The sequence below is a fragment of the Dipodomys spectabilis genome, unplaced genomic scaffold (assembly GCF_019054845.1).
Source record: "Dipodomys spectabilis isolate Male_0828 unplaced genomic scaffold, ASM1905484v1 ptg000137l, whole genome shotgun sequence".
Taxonomy (NCBI): domain Eukaryota; kingdom Metazoa; phylum Chordata; class Mammalia; order Rodentia; family Heteromyidae; genus Dipodomys; species Dipodomys spectabilis.
In genome coordinates this window covers 12,299,261-12,322,008 of record NW_024870814.1, presented here as the reverse complement: position 1 = coordinate 12,322,008, position 22,748 = coordinate 12,299,261, and the positions used below count along the sequence as shown (strand labels likewise).

Genomic DNA, 22,748 nt, shown 5'->3' with positions numbered 1-22,748 from the left:
CCTAAGTTTACCAAGTGGCTTTCACACCTACACAACATCCAGCTTCCTTCACCTTGTTTTATTTAGTACCAGTTTTGTCTGTCCTGCAGTTCACATGATAAAGGGAGAATGAAATAATGATTTTATAGTTTTATAGTAACCTGAGGAAATACAAAGGAGAAATAATAAAAATTTGTGCCTTGTTTTAGAATGATTGGACAACATTTTTTTCTATTGTTTATTCAGAGTTTAGATGGTCAAAGCACCCTTGGCTTGTGGCCCAGTTAAGTAAATACACACACAGAAAAAAGTATGAAAAATGTGAATAAATAAAATACATTTAGGACACTTATGGGACTGCATAACAGGTACATATAAAATAGTGACCCATATTACTTCAGTATTTTCAAGAGTAGTATGAAAAGTGTCTTCCGTGTACCATACATATATAGAGCCATAAATTCATATTTAATAATCTAATATGTATTTTATACATGGAAATGTTTCTGGAGGGAAAGGGGTTGGATAGAGAAGGACAGAGTAGAAAGATAAAAGAGTGACATTATTCAAGATGCATTGTATTTATAAACTGACATGTTTAATGGTAATGCTCTTTTTTTGCACAACTACAGAGAGATAATAAAAGCACAACTGAAAACAAGAAATGTGTATCAAGTTCTAAATTTCTTCTTTTCATGGGCACAGAACCTGGCATTTGTTACAAGGGGAGTTAGGGATGCTCATTCGGTGCAGCGGTGGCCCCAGTGCACATGAGGTACAGGCGCATGGCATCCTCAGCCCGGGCACTGTGTGACTGAAAGAACACTGCCTCCTTGTGACCACACTTCTGGCATGGGTGGTCTTCGGTCCAAGGCAAAGTGAGGTCCTGGGACACGTCAGCGATGATTTGGGTCAGCTAGTGCACTTCGTGTTTGATTTAGTTAACGTTAGATGTAGCTGCTGTCTGCTTCCTGCTGGTAGTCACAGTTCCGGCACGCACACAGCAGGATGCGGTTTTCCTTGTCTTCCTTGGGGTACAGCATGTTGTTACATTCCTGGCAGAAGCGAATGCCTACAGAGCCCAGCTCATAGTACCATGGGGTTCCATAATTACACACTGAGCGCCCAGCCTCCCCGGCTTGCGCAGACCTGAAGTTCTAAATTTCTTCACTCTCCTCTCTGTCCTTCTGTTTCTTTGAAGGTTATGTTTGAATAGGATTGAATCTTTTATGACTTCTAATCTCGGAGATTAGAAATGATCTCATCAGGGTTTGGGAAATATACTTCCAGAAGAGACTGTGATAAGAATAGTTCACAGCTGATGACCCAGTGAGGTCGTGGTCCAACTCACAGAATATGTACAGGAAGGCATTGCCCATAGCAAGAGTTTCAGTCAAACTCAGTCAATGCAAAATGAAGTATTTGTAGTCATATATAAGGAACACTTCTCCAACAAAACTCCTTCTTGACACATAGGAAGTAACACAACTAAACACAGATGCAATATTATTTTCTTTTCTACTCAGAATTTGTCCAGAAATCAGAATCAGCAGCAGCATCCTCGAGAGTGTGCTACAAATTCAAAATTACAAAATCACCTCAGATCTAGTGAGGTAACAAGTGATCCCTGTTAGGTTTAGGAATTTGTGTTCAGGAGATGAGTATAACAGATACTACAGATATGATTTTACTCCTCAACATATTTAAAAGCATTTTTATTTAAATCATATTTCTCAGAATTTGTTTCTCTATCTCTTTCTCTGTCTCTGTATCTCTCTTACACATACAGATAAATGAACACACACACACACACACACACACACACACACACACACACACACACACACACACAGAGCCCTGTGCCAGTCCTTTATTATAAAATAGGAATTGACCTAAGCTCTGAATGAAGAAGAGTTTTTTAACTCAGAATTTTAGGTGCAAAATTTCCTAGATGCAGTAAACCTCATCTTCCTGTACTCAGGCAAGGCCAGTTCTGTCTGTGTCACAATAATATTTATAAATAGAAAAACAGCTACAAGTTGAGATGGACAAGCATATGGCTGTCTTCACATTAAAACAAGTGAAAATTATGTGACTCATTTCATGAGAGCAGTTTTAATACTCTCAAGGAATGGACAGCCAATGGTCTAACAATTTCCCACAAGAAACCTCTTTGCAGGGCTAAATTGGGTACATTGTGGCATCAGCACAAGCCTTCTTCTCTATTTGCTCATAATTGCCAGGTGATGTTCTGCCTTACAACAAGTCCAGAATCTTTGGAGACAGGAACTAGAGACAAATCTCTGAGACAAATAAGCAGAAACAGGTTGTTTTGGATTGGGACTGAAGACCTTTAAAGACTGTATGTTAGTTTAAAATAAGCAGAATTATGGGCGTTCTGGGAAGATGGTGGAGGAGAAGCTGGAATCTGAACAAGCTCTCGCATAGAAAGCAGTTTTAGAGTTCCAGTGAACAGTCCTAAGCCAGAGAATCACACCAAGTGTGCCATCACAGGACAGAGAGTTAGACAAGAGAGGGAAAGCCAAGGCAAGAAGACACATCTGAGTGCTTGCCAGCAGCCACCGCAGCGGCAGTGGCAGGGACGCGGCGGAGACAGCAGCCAGGGCCATACCTGAGCGCTCACACAGAGAGTCCAAGACGAAGGAGCCAGACACAGCAGGTGAGCGGATTCTACTCAACACCAGCAAGAACCGACAAGGAGCAGACAACTTCATCCTGCAGTTTGCAGACCAGAGATGACCCAGGATCCAAGACTGGGCGTGAGTAGAACCCCGACGTCCTCACTCCTTCTCAGGGAGCAGAGGAGGGAAGGCCACCCCTCCCCCCCCAGCACCGGAGATCTCCATCTTGGATACCGACAAAGCTCGGAGGAGCTGCCAGCTCCAACTCAGGCCTTGGAATAAAACGAGCCATTAAGCAGGTCACAAGAACTTAACGGCAAAGTGACTTGCCAGACTCAGCTCCATCCAGGGAAAAGTCACCCAGCTCAGGCGCCAGCCATTGGAGTGGCTTTCCTCACTGGGTAACCAGAGCCAGAGGCTGCCCCTCCATCTAGCAGCCTCAACAATCAATTGAAAAACAGAAACCCTGAGAATGGCTCCAGGCTGGGCTCTGTGAGTTTTTTCACAAAACAGCCCCAGGGAAAAGCGACTGATTGTTGAAAGGACTCAACTCTACCCAGAACCTAGCCTCACCATTGCATCCCCCTCTTTTGTGATTCTCAAAGCAGATCACCCTCCCAGTAAACTAATCTGGGAGGGGGATCTCAAAATCTTGGGTAAAGCAGAGCATTTTTCTGCCTGTTCCAACAAACTGACTTAAGAGACCAATCAAGCCACAGGACCTCAAGCTGACCAGAGACTCCAACAAGAGGCTGGTTACAGACAAAAGGGAGATACAGGATTCTTCCCACCCCTCCCAAAAAAAAAAAAAAATCAAAGAACTTTTTTTTTTTTCTTCCTCTTCATTTCTTTTTTTTTTCTTTTCTTTTTTTTTTTTTTGGTACCTTATATATATAAATTTTTTTTCCTTTTCTAAAAATTTTATTAATCATTAATTTTTGCCTTTTTTGAAAAAATAATTGTTTTCCAGTAACTTTTTTTTCCTCTTATAATTTTTATTTTAGGAATACATGAATGTGCGTTTTCTTTCTTTTCTTGTCTTCTTTCTCATTTTCTTTCTTTCTTAACTATCTTTTTGTTTTTTTGTCTAGCTCTACTGAATTTCTGATCTTTTTTTTTCTCCCTTTCTTATCCTTTTCACTTTTTTCTCTCTTTTGATCTTCCTTATGTGACTTAACTCTTGTCCTGCACATCATCAGATAAACCCGTAGTTAACTAGTAGACCCTATCCCCCATTGTGTACACACTTAATCCACAAATTTATTACTCAATTCAAAACCTCTGAGACTTAAATTCCTTAATAGCAGTACTACCTCTTTATACCTATATAATATTTTAAGCATTTTTTAAGTTTTTCACTTCTCCTCTATGTCCCTTCCTTTCTCTTAATATACTCACATTCCTCTCTAAATAGATGGTCTTTTAATCTCCATAATAATATTAATTTTTACGTTTCTATTTTTTTCTGGTCTCTTTTCATTTCCCTTACCTTTCTTCTTTTTCTCTCTCTCTCTAATTGCATCCTACCCAACCTATTTCCTGCATTGGGATTAGGACATAGTTAACTCTCCCTGTGCCTCCCTACACTAATCTATTCCTATTTTTTAACCCACATCTCTCCCTAACCCTAATAATTTCTGGTTTTCCGAATTCTTCTCTGCGGTTCGAAGCCCATTAACATAAAGTTGTTTGATGTTGAATAGATGTATCTGTTGAACTAGATTGTATCTGTAGACTATTGACTATACAAATGCAAACTTTGATTGATGATTGCCTTAAGATAGTGTTCTAGCACAAAACTGGTGCTATTCATCTCAAATGGGCAGAGTAAGCCGGAAAAACACAAGAAAAATGGCAAATCCGGATATCTCAATTTCCAATCTTCATAACCAGGGGTCAGAACAGATAATGAATAATCCAGAGGAGAGTTCCCAAATAGCTCTACAAACACTGCTGGCAAACATGATAAATGAGAAGTTTGACAACTTACAAAGGACTCTGTATGAGCGTGAAAGGGAGAGAGAGGAGGCATCCCAAAAGCTTATACAGGAATATCATAAGCGTCAGGAAGCTACTCAAAAACTGATACAGGATTTGTGTGAACAACTTGAGAATACTCAAAGAGAAAGGGAGGAATGGCGTGACCAGGCTGAGAACACTCAAAGAGAACTGCAGGAATCCCACGAACGGGAGGAAAGAGAACTACAGGAATACCACGAATGGGAGGAAGCTAATCAAAGAGTAATACAGGAATTGAGAGACCAGATAGAGAACACACAAAGATCACTAAAGGCATTCATGGAATCCATTAACAAAGAGCTGAAGGAAGTCAGGGAGACCACAAAGGGAATGCTGAATGGAACCCAACAGAAGGAATGGGAGTCCAAAGAAACCATAACCAATCAACTAAGAGATTTGAGAACAGACACTGAACACCAAATTAAGGAAGTAAAGAAATTCATACAAGACCTAAAACAGAGCTTCAACAAAGAACTTGAAGCCATCAAAGCTGACCAATTAGAAGGAAAAGAGATAAAAAACAAAGTAGAGAGTCTTGACAGCAGGTTAGACCATGCAGAAGACGAATCTCAGGGATTGAAGACAGCCTAGATATTATAGAGAAAGAACATACAACCATCCAAGACAAGTCCAAGAAATATGATAGATCTATCCAACACCTGGAAGACACCATCAGAAGTCCTAATCTAAGGATAATGGGTGTAGAGGAACACCTAGAAACAGAAGTTAATGGTCTAGGAAATTTGTTTAACAGGATCCTAACAGAGAACTTCCCAAACATACAAAAAGATAGGCCTATTCAGATACAAGAAGCATTTAGAACCCCAAATGGACCAGACCAGAATAGGACATCCCACCGCCACATTATAATCCACACAGGATCAACTCAGAACAAGGAAAAGATCCTTAAAGCTGTCAAGGAGAAAAGGGTAATCACCTATGAAGGAAACCAATTAGAATCACCTCAGATTTCTCAGCAGAGACAATCAAAGCAAGAAGAGCCTGGAATGATGTATGCCATGCCCTAAAAACAAACAACTATCAACCAAGAATACTGTACCCAGGTAAACTCTCCTTCATAACTGAAGGCCAAATAAAAACCTTCCATAGCAAAGAAAAATTGAAACAATACATCTCCACCAAACCAGCCCTACAAAAGATTCTAAAAGATGTCCTACACATAGAAAACCAACAAGACCGCAATAAAGGCCAAGAAACTGCACCCAAACTGAGAATCCATGAATCATAGGAAGAACCCAGTTTTCGCAGCCAACAAGAAGGTGGATAACATGGCAGGAACTCCCAAATACCTCTCAGTCCTATCTCTTAACGTTAATGGACTGAACTCTCCAATTAAGCGACATAGACTGTCTAGTTGGATCAAAAAACAAGACCCTTCTATCTGCTGCCTGCAAGAGTCACATCTTGCCCGTAAAAACAAACACATTTTCAATGTGAAAGGCTGGAACAAAATCTACCAAGCAAACGGACCCTATAAACAGGAGGGAGTTGCAATCCTAATATCCCATAAAATAGACTTCAAATTTCAATTCATGAGAAGAGATAAAGAAATTTGCTACATAGTAATTAATACATCTCTCCTTCAGGAGGATATTACAATTCTAAATATCTATTCACCAAACAATGGAGCACCCAAATTTATCAAGAAACACTACTTTCCCTCAAATCCCATATAGATCCAAAGACATTAATTGTTGGGGATTTTAACACACCACTCTCCCAACTAGATAGATCAACTCGGCAAAACTCAATAGAGAAACCGCAGATCTAAACAGCTGCATAGATCACCTAGACTTAACAGACATCTACCGAACATTTCACCCAGCAGCATCAGAATACACGTTTTTCTCAGCAGCACATGGAACGTTTTCTAAAATAGACCACTTTTTAGGCCACAAAGCAAACTTGTCTAAATTCAGAAACATTGAAATTATACCTTGCATCCTCTCTGACCACAAGGGAATAAAATTAGAACTCAACACCAAAAGCCACCAAAGAAAGTCCGGCATCACATGGAGGCTGAACAACACACTGCTGAATCATGAGTGGGTCATGGAAGAGATTAGAAAGATTCAAATGTTCATGCTATTCAACAAAAATGAACACACAAATTACCAGCTCCTCTGGGACACAGCAAAGGCAGTACTTAGAGGCAAGTTTATAGCTCTGAGCTCCTACATCAACAAATTGGAGAGATCTGAAAATAACAATTTAATGACACATCTAAACCTCCCTGAAAAAGAGCAGCAAGATAAACCCCAATCCAGTTGAGGGAAAGAAATAATCAAAATTAAATCAGAATTAAATGAATTAGAATCCAAAAAAACTATAGAAAGAATCAACAAAACAAAGAGTTTGTTCTGCGAAAAATTTAACAAAATTGACAGACCCTTAGCAAATCTTATCAGAAAAAGAAGAGAACACATCCAAATTAATAAACTCAGAGATGAGAATGGAAACATCACCACGGAAACAACCAAGATTCAGAACATTATAAGGGAATACTTCTCAAAACTTAATGCTAATAAGTTTGAGAACTTGACAGAAATGGACCTTTTCCTAGCAAATATTGACATGCCAAAACTAAACCAAGATGAGTTAAACTATCTTAACAGGCCCATATCAAGCACTGAAATAGAAACAGAATAAGAGACCTCCCAGCTAAGAAAAAGTCCAGGACCAGATGGTTTTACAGCGGAATTTTAAAAGGCCTTCAAAGCAGAGCTCACACCAATACTCCTCCAACTCTTCAACGAAATTGAAAGAGAAAGCTCACTACCGAACACATTCTATGAAGCCATCATAGCCCTCATCCCAAAACCAGGCAGGGACTCATCAAAGAAAGAGAACTATAGACCCATTTCTTTGATGAATATTGATGCAAAACTTCTCAACAAAATTTTGGCCAATTGACTTCAACAATTCATCCAAAAAATCATACACCACGATCAAACAGGGATGCAAAGCTGGTTCAATATATGCAAATCAATTAATATTATTCATCACATCAATAGGAGCAAGAATAAGAACCACATGGTTATCTAAATAGATGCAGAAAAAGCATTCGACAAGATCCAACACCCCTTCATGATGAAGGTTTTGGAAAAATTAGGAATTCAAGGAACATTCCTCAATACAATAAAGGCTGTATATGACAAACCTACAGCCAGCATTATCCTCAATGGTGAAAAACTAAAGCCATTTCCTCTTAACTCAGGAACAAGACAAGGATGCCCACTCTCTCCACTTCTCTTCAATCTAGTATTAGAATGCCTAGCTACAGCAATAAGACAAGATGCAGACATAAAGGGGATTCAAATAGGGTAAGAAGAAATAAAACCCTCCCTCTTTGCAGATGACATGATCTTGTATTTAAAGAATCCCATAGACTCCACTCCCAAATTACTCAAGCTGATTCAAAAGTTTGGCAAAGTAGCAGGTTATAAAATTAACCCCCAAAAATCAATGGCTTTTCTGTATGCCAACAATGAGAAAAGTGTGGCTGAAATTAGGAAAGCAACTCCATTTGTAATAGCCCCACAAAAAATAAAATACCTAAGAATTAACTTAACTAAAGAAGTGAAGGACCTCTATGATGAAAACTTTAAAATCTTGAAAAAGGAAATCAACACAGAACTTAAAAAATGGCAAAACCTTCCATGCTTCTGGATTGGAATGATTAACATCATGAAAATGGCAATACTTCCCAAGGCTATCTACAAATTCAACGCAATATCTATCAAAATTCCACCCTCATTCTTCAAGGAAATAGAAGAGGCAATCCAAAAATTCATATGGAACAATAAAAGACCCCAAATAGCAAAAACACTCCTCAACGGAAAGAACACTGCTGGAGAAATATCAATACAAATTTCAAACTCTACTATAAAGCCATAGTAATCAAAACAGCTTGGTATTGGCATAAGAACAGACCTCAAGAACAATGGAATAGAATTGAAAACCCAGAAATGAACCTACAGACCTATAGCCATCTAATCTTCGATAAGGGAGCTAAAACAATAGAATAGAAGAAAGACAGCCTCTTCAGTAAATGGTGCTGGCAAAATTGGTTAACTACATGTAGAAAACTAAAGCTAGATCCTTATATATCACCCTGCACCAGAATCAACTCCAAATGGATCAAAGACCTTGAAATCAAAGCAGACACTCTGAAAACATTACAGGACGGAATAGGAGAAACCTTAGGTCTCCTTGGCTCAGGCCCAAATTTTTTGAATAGAGACCCGGAAACACAACAAATCAAAGAAAGGTTGGACAAATGGGATTGCATGAAGTTGCAGAGCTTCTGCAGGGCAAATGACATAGCTAGCAAGATCAATAGAAAGCCCACGGATTGGGAGAAGATCTTTACTAGCCATACAACGAACATGGGTCTCATATCTAAAATATACTTGGAACTCAAAAAATTAAACCCCCCAACAACAAATCCTCAAAGAAACAACTGCCCAATAAATAACTGGGCGAAAGACTTAAAGAGAAGCTTCTCTGAAGAAGAAAGAATGATGGCCAATAGACACATGAAGAAATGCTCAACCTCCCTAGCCATAAAAGAAATGCAAATCAAAAGGACATTGAGATACCACCTCACTCCAGTTACAATGGCTAAAATCAAGAATTGTAAAAACAACAGATGCTGGAGAGGATGTGGACAGAAGGGAACCTTACTTCATTGTTGGTGGGAATGCAAACTTGTTTAACCACTTTGGAAATCAATATGGATGTTTCTCAAAAGACTTCACATAGAACTCCCCTATAACCCAGCAATCCCACTTTTGGGCATTTACCCAAATGTTTACAAACAAGACCACACTAAAGCTACCAGCACAACTATGTTTATTGCAGCATTATGTACCATAGCTAAGATATGGAACCAACCCAGATGCCCCTCAGTAAATGAATGGATCAAGAAAATGTGGTATATATACGCAATGGAATTCTATGCCTCCATCAGAAAGAATGACATTGCCCCATTTGTTAGGAAATGGAAAAACTTGGAAAAAATTATATTAAGTGAAGTAAGCCAGACCCAAAGAAACATAGGTCCCATGGTTTCCCTTATTTGCAATATCTAGTATATGTATGAGTCATGCGGAAAAGGTCAGATAATGTGATATTAGGAAAATGAACCCTTAGATATGTATTTTAATGTTTTTTTCATGCATGTGTTTCTAACGCATTTATAAGATTATCCCTTTGTTGCTTTGTATGTCCCTCCCCCACAATATAACCCCTGCTTTCACTATATTTGATGTCAGTATAACTTGTGGAGGAGATGGGGAAAAACCAGTTGTTTAAGGATACAGGTGGACCTGTTGCAACAATGAGAAGTACAAGTTGTCATTTCCAAAACAAGCTTTACAAGTCGGTGCGGAGGGTGGGGGGCGGGGGGGAAGGGGGGGAAGGAGAAGGATTGGGATTGGGGGGAGGGGGGATGCTGGGAAGGGATGTGAAGGGTAAACCAAAGGAGGAGGTTGCAATGATTGGTAAGAAATGTATGAATTATCCTGCCCATGTAATTGTAACCCCTCTGTACGGTATGTTCACAAATAAAATTAAGTTAAATTAAAAAAAAGCAGAATTATATATATATATATATATATATATATATATATACATACACACACACACTCATCATGTGTATATGTATATAATTATGTACAAGTAATTACACTAAGGCATATCAAGTCTACATGTCAGTGTATGAGTGCAGTACATCTTCATCAATTTCAGATTTCTATTACTCCAAAGATAGAATTTTAAAGAATTATTAGATTAATTTGCTATAGAAATATGGTGTGGAAGAATAACAAGATATTAGTGGATACAAAAATTGTTACATTGAATATATATTCACACTTCCATGTATAAACATTTCTATAATTTTTCTTTTTCATTATAAAGGCCATTAAGACACTAGCTGTAAGAGAAAATTTTATTCTCCCTGTCAATTTTTTATCCTAAATCTTAATAGGAAATTCCTAGGAATCAGAGTTTCTAACACTTATAGCAAACATCCCTGAACAGATGGGAAATATGCTATCAGCTGCATCTTCAGGTAGCTCATCTCTGTGCACTGATTGGTCAACTCCCTTGAGGATCAGTGCTGCTGAAGGTAGACACCGTCTTTTTCTGGACTAGCTGAATTAGGTTCAGGGGAGATCAGCTCCAAATCTATTCCTTTCCTGGAGACTGTGTTGGACATAAACTGACCTATCACTGGGTCTATGATGCTGATTTAGGGTAGTAGGTGCATATGTCTCTTCAAAACCATACTTTCATAGTGGGGACTGTCTTCCCAGTGCTGCAAACATCATGGATTTTTATTGGTTATTACCAAGGGATGTCAGGCCTTACTCTCCCCTAGGTTCTTCTCACACTGTTTCTCCGCCTGGCTATTTTGCATATTGCTCCCTAATGAGAGCCTCCCTTTCTAAGTCTGAAATAAAGGCTCAGCTCTGAACTTGCCTTGACCTGTCAAGACTCCTCATTTCACTCCTAAAAATGAAGTCCTTCTCTCAGCTCCTGTGGCTGTAAATGCTCTGGATTCCTGGTAAGAGCAAAGGGAGATGAGGAGCAAGAGTGGGTGGAAGGTATGTCCTCAGGGGCCAGTTGCGACCTATGCAAGTGTTAGATGTTCAGTTCTTGTTATCTATGATGGGGCAAGTGAGATTTAGGTCTGGAAATAGAGAAATATTTCAGAAGGATCTAAACTTATGCCTTGGTGAAGATTCTCCTTGGTTAGAATAATGTAGCTGACTCTTGTATACTCATTTATATTTAAAAATACCTTTATTTCTAATATGAAATATTTTATATTGTAAGCCAAACTATGAAATATGAACAATAGGTAATATATCAAAATACAAATAAAAAGCATGCATTTCTATGTTTGTACATAACCTTGCACTTCTGTCTTATTCTAATTTCAGGATCCAGTGGAGATGTTGTGCTGACCCAGACTCCACTTTCCCTGCCTGTCACACTGGGAGAGCCAGCCTCCATCTCCTGCAGGTCTAGTCAGAGCCTCTTGCATAGCAATGAAAACACCTATTGGGATCGGTTCCTGCAGAAACCAGGCCAGTCTCTACAACTCCTGATCTATCAGCTTTTCAACCAATTTTCTGAGGTTCTGGATAGATTTGGCTGTGAGCGGAGGGGGGGCTCAGGCAAAGATTTCACATGAAAACAGGGTGGAGGTAGAAGATGTTGGAGTTTATTGCTGCTTTCAACATGCACATTATCCTCCCACAATGTTACAGCCCTGAGCTAAAAACTCCCTTTTGGCTATGTGAGCTGCCCTTAAACATTGCTGGACTTGGGGGCACTAGAGAAGATTGTCTGGGTTGCTTGTTATGTCCCTCCCCCACAGTATAACTCCCGATTTCACTGTATTTGATGTTGGTATAATTTGTGGAGGGGAAGGAAAAAACAATTTGTTTAAATAGGGATACAGTTGGACCCATCGCAGCAATGAGATGTACAAGACATGATGTCGAAAAATGACTTTTACAACTTTGGCAGGGGAGGGGGGGGAGGAGGGAAACAGGGCAGGAGGGGGAGGGGGGCAAGGGATTGTAAGGGAAACAAAGGAAGAGGCAATAAGAAATGTACTCATTACCTTGCTCATGTAATTGTAGGCCCCCTGTATGGTATTTTCACAATAAAAAAAAAGAAAAAAGAGAAGAAAAGAGAGAGAACTGGAAACAGCACATGTCTTAGAGCTCACTTTGATAAGCATTTTATATGCTCATATGCACATAGCTATTAACGCTTATGTTCTGCTCCTGAGAACATACTCTTTTGTTTTCACTGTGTGAATGTTTAGACTATTGTTAAATTATGTCTAGATGTAATTATTTGTCTTTTACTATCCATTGCATTTATTTCTAGGTTTATAGGCACATCCTGTGTTATTAGTGTCTGGCTTGCTATAATTAGTACAACTTTTTCCAAGGCTATTGTTGCTAATTATAATGTTTATCCAATGTATCTTATTATTGGAGGCAAGTAAGAACAATTTTCCAGGTTTTCAAATCTGAAGTCAAACAAGAACACAGGGATAGTAATTCTTCCACCTGTACAGTCAGATAGTACAAAGGAGCAAACAGGGGAATTTTCCCTCAGCCAATCAGCTTTCCTTTCTTCAGCCAAACTCAGGGTTTCTCTCATTCACATTGATCAGCATTCTGTGAAAAGTAGCGAACTACTGGGCTCTCTCAGTTAGCTCTGTCCTCTCTGCTTACTTCACACTCCTGGATTCTGTGTTTATTCATCATTTGATGGGTTAACAATGGGGTAGAGTTACTGGGAGGTGGTAAAAGCATCTAGTTGGAGGAAATACATTGGTGGGACTGTCCTTGGGCCCAAATCTTGCCTTCACCTCTTTGTATATAATTTTCGATTCATATTTGCCATAAGTTGAGTAGCTTCTACTAGATAGTCCCACATCATGATGTCCTGCCTCTCCATAGGCCGAGAAATCTAAGGATTGAGAACGGAAATCTCTTGCACTATAAGCCCAAATAAATCCTGTCTTTCTTCCCTTAGGTTGTTCCTGTCAGGTACTTGGGTTCAGACACACAAATATTAGGAAGTCACCTATATATTCTGACTAGCAATCTCTACTTTAGTCAGGTAACAAGGATCCATACAAAGCTTCAGAAACTAGGCTTTAGCACATGCTTATTTTGGCTAAGAAGATCTTAACTTGGAAAAAAATTATTTAGATATGCATAACTACTTATCAATACCATGATCTCAGGCCTCAAAATAATAATGGTTTTAGAACCGTGTGGATATATCAAGACTAAACAATTACTAAACATTTTACCTATAATCCCCAAAGGTCACAGAAGGAAATAAGTGGATTGAAGTTGAGGCTACATTGGCAAATCATTATCACAAAGCTATCTGAATGAAATCTGGGCATTGTGCTACCATCTTATACTTACGGCTGTAAGGGAGGTACAGATAGATGGAGTATGGCCTTACCTCTATCTGACAGACAAAACTAAAACAGAAAAGGCTAGGTGTATGGCTCATGGAGTGTGGGAGGTTGGGGAGCGAAGGGATGGTGGGACAACAACAAGGGAATGGGTAACAATGATCAACAAGTAATGTACTCATCGCCTTACTCATAAAACTGCAAACCCTCTGTATAGCATCTTTAAAATAAAATGAAATAAAAATAAAACAGAATTGCTTAGCAAGCTCAAGGCTTTGGACCACAAGCCCTTTACAAATGTGTTTCTGTGTTGGGCATTTTGTGGCCTGAATTTCTCTATGTACCTTGATCTCAAGATGTTGCTTATGAACTCTAGAAATGACTTTTTGGCCACTGAGGAAGATCAAACAAAATCCATGTCAGAGGCAAGCTGAGTGACTTGCTCAAGAGCAGGTGGCTCATGCCTATACATCCTAACTACTCAGACATCTAGGATTTCAGCAGAAAAGTCCATGAGACTCTTATCTCCAATTATCACTGGAAAACCAGAAGTGAACATGTGGCTCAAAGTGGAGAGTGCTAGCCCTGAGTTCAAGTTCCATGAATGATCAAAAAAAGTATGAATTGCTAATGAATATAAGTACTTGGGTTGTATGCTAAAAAGGTTTGAGTGTGTCAATTGACACTATTTTTGTTAAAAACCAATTGCTTCACTATAGATATTTATAAAAAATCAGAAACAGGAGAAATAAAAAATCTACAAAATATATGAATAAATAGAATACATTTTAGTTCATTTATGGAAACATCCAAGGAATACTTAGTACTATTACCAATATTACAGAATTATATGATGTAATAGACAGTAATGTATGGTAATACATAAATGGAGCAATCAAATGTGACTTTATATGTGCAATAAAGACTTATCAAATATCATTAAGTTCACAGTTAAAAAATAATCGACATATGTCCTTATGGGCCAGATAATTTAAAATATGCATATAGATTTATTTATTGCTGCATACATACATATATATATGTATGTATATCTATAAATATCAAGAGAAAGATGCATCATGTGCAGATACACACACACAAACACACATACACAAACACAAATTATGAGGCATTTGATGAAAGTAGCTTAGCTTGTCCAGAGCCTGTCCTAAAGACAGAAATGTCAGAATGCAGAGCATGGAGACTTTTTAGGAAACCTATATATTGCTAACCTATATATTGCTAAAAATCGTATTTCTACACTTACCATTGTCATGAAAAGTTCAAGAAAACAGAAGTACTTTGAATGACCTTTTATGGTAGTTCTTCTGCATTGTCAAATGGGTAGGATAGCTTGCAGATTAAGAAAGTGTGTTTCTGAACCTGTCTGTGAGAAACTCTCTAGAGAGAATTGACTGAGAGAGGAAGATCCACCTCATATTCCACAGCTCCTTTCAATAGGATGTGGTCTCTTGTGCAATAAAAGAGCCAGGAGGAGGAAGGAGAACATTCACTGTGCTTCTTGGGTGACATGATGTGAGCTCCACTGTACTCTGCCCACATGGCAGAGTAAAATTTCTAATCCAAGATTGAAATAAAGAATTTTTCCCTTCAAGTTGCTTTTATTAAGGTCTTGTCACAGCAATTAAAAGTTAAGTACACATCTTTATAACATGTTCTAACTGACTTTGACCAATTATATAAGATGGATGTTGTACTGAGAGCATGTGGCATCACGATCTCTGGGTTGTGAGGGATGGCTATTATTTGTAGTGGAAACTTTGGCAATTTGTTAGATAACAATATGGTGAGGTAGATTTCTTTAAAGAGGGTGTATAAGTGTGGGAAACTAAGTTTCTAAGCAGAGGGTGTAGAATAATATCCCCAACTCATCTATTTAGCCTCAGGAGGATGAAATGTGGGTGTGAATAAGGCAGGAGCGCTGCAGGCCAGGAAGTGAGTTCAGAACCTGGTATCTGGTTGCCATATTCTTGGAGCAGGAAGAGAGTGGCAGCTCTTCTCTGCAGGAGGCAAGTGAGTATAGAGAGTATAGAGCCCTACAGGCTCCATGTACAACTCCACTCTTTTTTTCATGTTTCAAATTAAGTGTTGTATTTTATTTCTAATGAGGTTTTTTTTTTATTGTGAAAATACTGTACAGAGGGGTTACAATTACATGGGCAAGATAATGAGGACATCTCTTATCAAGCATGGTAACCTCCTCCTTTGTTTCCCCTTCCCATCCCTCCCCATCCTCCCCCCCCCACCCCTACCCAATCCTCCCCGCTCCGCCCAACCGGCCCCCGCCGCACCAAAGATGTAAAGTTCATTCTTCGACATAACGACTTGCACATCTCATTGTTGCAATGGTTCCACCTGTATCCCCATTTAAACGATTTGCTTTTCCCTCTCCCCTCACAAATTATACCTACATCAAATACAGTGAAAGCAGGGGTTATACTCTGGGGGAGGGACATACAAAGCAACAAAGAAATAACCTTATAAATGTGTTAGAAACAATCTCATGAAAGAAAAAAAATACATTTGAATACGTATCTTAGGGTTCATTTTCCTAACATCACCTTATCTGACCTTTTCTGCTTGACTCAGACATATACTAGATATTGCAAATAAGGGAAACCATGGGACCTATGTTTCTTTGGGCCTGGCTTACTTCATTTAATATAAGTGCATGGAATGGGAGAAGATCTTCACTAGCCATACAACGGACAAGGGTCTCATATCTAAAATATACCTGGAACTCAAAAAATTAAGTCCCCCAACCACAAATCTTCAAAGAAACAACTGCCCAAAAAATAAGTGGGCTAAAGACTTAAAGAGAAAATTCTCTTTTAGAGGAAAGAAAGATGGCCAATAGACACATGAAGAAATGCTCAATCTCCCTAGCCATAAAAGAAATGCAAATCAAAAGGACATTGAGATACCACCTCACTCCAGTTACAATGGCTAAAATCAAGAATTGTAAAAACAACAGATGCTGGAGGGGATTTGGACAGAAGGGAACCTTACTGCATTGTTGATGGGAGTGTAAACTTGTTCAACCACTTTGGAAAGTAGTATGGCGGTTCCTCAAAAGACTCCACTTAGAGCTCCCTTATGACCCAGCAATCCCACTTTTGGGCATTTTCCCAAATGTTTACAAACAAGACCACACTAAAGCTACCAGCACGACTATGTTGATTGCAGCATTATTTACCACAGCTAAGATATGGAACCAAAGCAGATGCCCCTCAGTAGATGAATGGATCAAGAAAATGTGGTCTATATACACAATGGAATTCTATGCCTCCATCAGAAAGAATGACATTGCCCCATTTGTTAGGATATGGACAGTTTCAGAAAAAATATATTAAGTGAAGTAAGCCAGGCCCAAAGAAACATAGGTCCCATAGGTTCCCTTATTTGAAATAACTAGTATATGTCTGAGACAAGCAGAAATGGTCAGATAAGTTGATGTTAGGTAAAATGAACCCCAAGATAAGGAATCAAATGTTTCTTTTTTCTTTCTTGCTATTGTTTCTAACATATTTATAAGATATTTCTTTGTCCCTCCCCCATGGTATAACCTCTGTTTTCACTCTAGTTGATGTTGATATAATTTGTGGAGGGGAAAGAAAAAAAAACAAATTGTTTAAATAGGGAAACAGGTGGACACATTGCAACAATGAGATGTACAAGACATTATGTTGAAAAACGAACTTCACAACTTTGGCACAGGGCGAGGAGGGGGGAGGATTGGGATGGTAGGGGAGATGGGAAGGGATGGTAGGTTAAGCAAAGCAGGAGGTAACAATGCTTGATAAGAAATGTACTCATTATCTTGTCCAGGTAATTGTAACCCCTCTGTTTGTTTTTTTTACAATTAAAAAAAAACTAGCTCAGCATGAACCACTGGTTCTCCCCATTTGTTCTATGTCATGCATGAATAGTGATAGATTTTCCTTTACCACTTAAGCCCTACACATGCCCTGGCACCTATGTTTCTTTGGGGCTGGATTACTTCACTTAATATAATTTTTTCCAAGCCTTCCATTTCCTAACAAGTGTGGCAATGACATTCTTTCTGATTGAGGCATAGAATTTAATTGTATATATGAACCACATTTTCTTTTTTTTGGGAGGGGGGGTCCGGTCGTGGGGCCTGAACTCTGGGCCTGGGCGCTATCCCTCAGCTCTTCAGCTCAAGGCTAGCGCTCTACCACTTGAGCCACAGCACCACTTCCAGCTTTTTTTCTTTTTGCTTATGTGGAGGTGAGGAATCTAACCCAGGGCCTCATGCATGCAAGGCAAGCTCTCTACCACTGAGCCACCTTCCCAGCCCCCATGTACCACATTTTCTTGATTCATTCATCTATTCAGGGCATTAGGATTGGTTTCATATCCTAACTATGGTAAATAATGCTGTAATAAACATGATTGTTCTGATAGCTTTGGTATGGACCTTGTTTGTGATTGTTTGGGTAAATTCTCAAAAGTGGGATTGCTGGGTCACATGGGGGCTCTATGTGGAGTCTTTTGAGGAACCTCCATACTACTTTCCAAAGTGGTTGAACAAGTTTACACTCCTATCAACAATGGGCTTCCCTTCTGTCCACATCCCCTCCAGCATTGTTGTTACTAGATTTCTTGATTATAGCTATTCTAACTGGGGTGAGGTGGAATCTCAATATTCTCTTCAATGATATTGAAAGCAAAAATTCAATATCACACTCTTTTTATGAAGCCAGCATAACCCTCATCCAAAACCAGATAGTGACTCATCAAAGAAAGAGAACTATAGACCCATTTCTTTGATGAATATGGTCGAAAATCTTCTCAACAAAATATTGGCCAATTGACTTCAACAACTTATCAAAAAATCATACACCATGATCAACAGGATTCATTTCAGGGATGGAAAGCTGGTTCAATATATGCAAATCAATTAATAAAATTCAACAAGAGCAAGGATAAGTACCACACGATTATCTCAATAGATACAGAGAAAGTATTTGACAAGATCCAACACCCTTTATGATGAAAGCTCTGGAAAAATTAGGAATCAATGGAACATTCCTCAATACAATGAAGGCTGTATATGACAAATGTACAGCCAGCATTATACTAAATGGCGAAAAGTTAAAGTCATTTCCTTTAAATTTGGGAATGAGACAAGGATGTCCACTCTCTCCACTCCTCTTGAACCTAGTATTAGACTGCCTAGGTCATGGGCCTCAAGCAAGAAAGCTCAGGGATCGTGCCCAGGTCCTGCAGCTGTGCCTAGCTCCTGAGGATTTGCATTTGCTCTGGCACAGCCAACTTCCTGGACCCTTCTCCATGGTCTGCTCACACCCTGTGCATAAGTCAGTCCCAGTCAGCACACAGGATGAGTGAGGGCCCCTGTTCAGCCCAGGGTTTCCTTCTGCTCTGACTCAAAGATAAAGAATGACAATACTAGGAATTTACTGAGCCCAGGATTAACAATGATGCCTGACTCCTCATGGAATCTCCCAGAACATAATTAATTCTGTGGATATTTGGTGTCTGTTTTCAATATCAGGTGCCAGATGTGACATCCCCATTTCCCAGTGTCCGTCCTCTCTGTGTGCATCTGTAGGAGACAGTCTCCATCACTTGCAGACTCAATCAGGGATTAGTTGTGATTCACAGTGGCATCACCAGAAACAACATGATGCTCCTAAACTCTTGAGTTATTGGTCATCCAATTTACAGTCTGGGATGACATCCAGATTCAGTAGCAATGGATGGGGAAGAGAGTCTACTTTCATTATCAGCAAGCTGCAGTCTGAAGATATTGCAACTTACTACTGTCAACTGAATAATAAATAGTTCAACTCCCACGGTGATGCAAGACCAAATCTAAACCTCCTGGGGGGGGGGGGAGCAAATTTGAGATGCTGGACTGCCCCAGTTACTTCTGTTGTTGCCTCTGCCTGCTGACAGTGCATCTCAGCCACAGCCAGGCTCTGAAGGTCACTGGAAGATTTGGTAGAGGGGGTCATTGACAACCCTCTCAATCTTGTCTGTCTGTCTTCTATCAGCCTCAGTAGAACCAACCAGATAATGCTTCTGGTGTCTTATAAAAAAACACAGATCTGTCCTTCTTAGCCTCTGAAACATGGTATCCAGGTGGATATAATTTGCAGTTTGTCACACAAGAGGCCTTTGCCCGCCTTGTGCTCCCTTTACACGGCTGCACCCACCTGCTAATTTGCATAGTGCTCACTAAGGAGGACTTTCCCTTTTGAGTCTGAGATGAAGGCTCAGCTTGCCCTTGTCTTGTCCTATCAGGACTCTTAAAAAAGAATTCTTTTAGTAAGCTCCTGGGCTGCTAATGCTCTGGCTCGCTGGTAAGGACAGAGGGAGAAGAACAATGAAATCATAAATTGCAAGGAAATGAAGGAACTAGATCTTCATATTGAGTGACATAGGTCAGGATGCAAAAGCAAAATAGTGTTCGGTCCTACTTACTTGTGGAACCCAGACTTAAATGATGGTAGCAATGATGGTGGTGATGGTGATGATGGGATTGATAATAATAATAATAATAATAAAACATGAATGCCAAAATGGAAAATATCTGAAGGGAACAGGTAAGGGTGAAAGAAAGGGACAAAAGCACACTAAGTGTAGAAGATGAATTGGTATATAAATAAATAGATATACATGTATATATATATACTCACGTGTGCATTTGAGTTATGAAGTTCCTTTACACAGTATGAAAAATGGTGGGAGTGGGAGAGGAAGAGTATAGCAATAGAAAGGAGGTGGTGATTTTTTCAAAATAAGCTGCATTCAGGTAGGGATTCTCATCACAAACTAACCTCGTGTTGTTAAGATATGATAATTACAATTTATCCAACAATAAAATAATCATGGAATTTCCATGATTATACATATAAAACTCCTCGGAATCCGCACAACTATTAACCAAGAACCGTAAATCTCCTAATGAAAATCTTGTCTACTGCTATGTCATAAAAAGGCCACTAGATGGCAAACAAATCTCACAAAGAAAAACCTGAAACCTAACCTTGTCCATAGGAGCTTGAAGCCAGGGAGTTCATCTCAGGCTTTCTTGGCACACATGGCATGTGGGACCATGTTTACAGAGGGAATTGTGTCTCCCCATGTCCATCTTGTAAACTGTAATCAAAGCTGACAAGGATGATGCACAGGGTTTCTTGTAGTGAAGTCATTAAGGACAGGTCAGAAAGGTGAGGGGAGGAGGGTGGACCCTGCAGATATACAGCCCTGAAGGGAACGTGTGAACTCACCCTGTCCAGCTGTGGGAGGTGAGAGGGGGCTGCAGTGTCAGTGCTGTCCCCAGCAGTTCCCAAGAGTCCTCTGCAGTGAACAGGCTACTGATTGTCCTTAAAGGCACAGATGGTGTCCTGAGCTTCATGATGTCAGGCTAGAAATATAACTGCTCATTGTCCTAGCATTCTTTCTCAGTGTCACAATTTAAAATGCTGAGGTAGACAATTAGAATTATATTAATTAATGCTTTAGTTTTATAGGTAATTTACTACATATGAACAATAGATATATAAATTCTACATTCATTTGTGAAGTGCTACTCTCTATTCTGAGAGGAATAGACTTTTTCTTTGGACCCAGGCCTCACTCAGGTCCATGGCCCAGACCATTAACACCTTTCTTTCCTGTATGCTCTTTCTTCTTCCAGGAAGATCCTCAGAAATGTTTTCTTATGTCTTCCTTGGTCTTCATCTCTTTCCTTGGTTTTCAGCCTCATCTCTCAGCCTGGTGGCTACATTCCTCACACCTCAGGGCAGTGTATGCCTACTGGCAGCTCTGATATGAGCCTAGTATTCCAAGTCTTCCATGTATTTCAGTACCTGAAGTCTGTGCAGATTTCAAATTCACAAGTCCCATGCCACATGTCCACACATGCTGAAGGCAGCCCTGGAGTGTGGATCTGGAGAATGTAATGTGTTATTCCCAGAGCCTGGCTGATTTTAACCACGCTCAAATAGATACATTTCGGGTCAGTCTTCCTCATCCTATTATTATGGCTCCTTGAATTTACCAGATTGCCTTCACAACTATCACAGCCAGAGGCCTTCTCCTGGTTTTCTTTAGTACCAGCTTTGTCCTGCAGTGCAGGTAAGAGACACCAGATCTCTCCCAGTAAGAGCAGTAGGAGTTATTCATGGGACCATGTGATAGAAGTGATATTTCAGAACAGTAAAGGAGGTTGGCATATCTTTTAGGGAAGCTTATAAATCATCATCAAAATTAGGGGAAAAGAGCATTGTAGAAGAATTATGTGAGCATGTGGTGCAGAGAACATTAATATTTAAAAAGATGTAGGTCATCAAATCAAGACTCAGATGAAGTTCTGGTAGTAAATGGTACTGAAGTAAACACTGATTGGGTAATGAGTTACTCATGGTCTATTAGTTTTGAAAGAGCAGTGTTATCTTTACACATCATCTTCTCGGACTGCCAGTGGTAAATACCATGTGATCACCCTGTTCATCTAACACCGGTATGATTGTTTAGATTGTCAAATCTACACAATGGGATGAAGTATGTCCACATGCTAATCTCTATGTGGAGACCTTCTTCACTACACTTTGGCTTCACTGTGAATCCCCAGGTTGAAGATGTTCTTTGGTAACTGGGTGGCTCCAGTTTCTCAACTCCACCCTTGACCTCATTGCAATTTGTCATTTCTGTACCTATATGAATCACATCTACTAAATACAACTTGTGAAAACTGCTTTATTGGTGGTCATGCATATAATACTAGCTACAGAGGAGGCTGAGATCTGATGATTAGGGTTGGAAGTCACATTGGACATAAAGACAATGAGTCTCTGTCACCAGTTAAACACCAAAAGGTTGGAAGTGAAGCTGTGACTCATTTGACACACTACCACCCTTGAGCACAAAAGCTCAGGGACTAAGTCAAGCACTATGCCTAGTACACAAAAAATTGCTTGACTTAGGACCTAAAAGACATGTAACTTGAAGGACTATGCAGCTTAAGGAGCAAAATGAAGTTAAAGTAGAGTTGAGTCCTCAGTCTACAGAACAACTCAGCTTCTGAGAAAGAAGAGTTTCCATTAACA

General features: G+C 39.5%; 2 pseudogenes; both read right to left on the bottom strand.

Annotated features, from left to right (window-relative positions):
• The window catches only part of LOC122116639, a 1,030,500-nt pseudogene that overhangs the window by 551,552 nt on the left and 456,200 nt on the right, over positions 1-22,748 (bottom strand).
• LOC122116828 lies at positions 710-1,087 on the bottom strand (annotated as a pseudogene).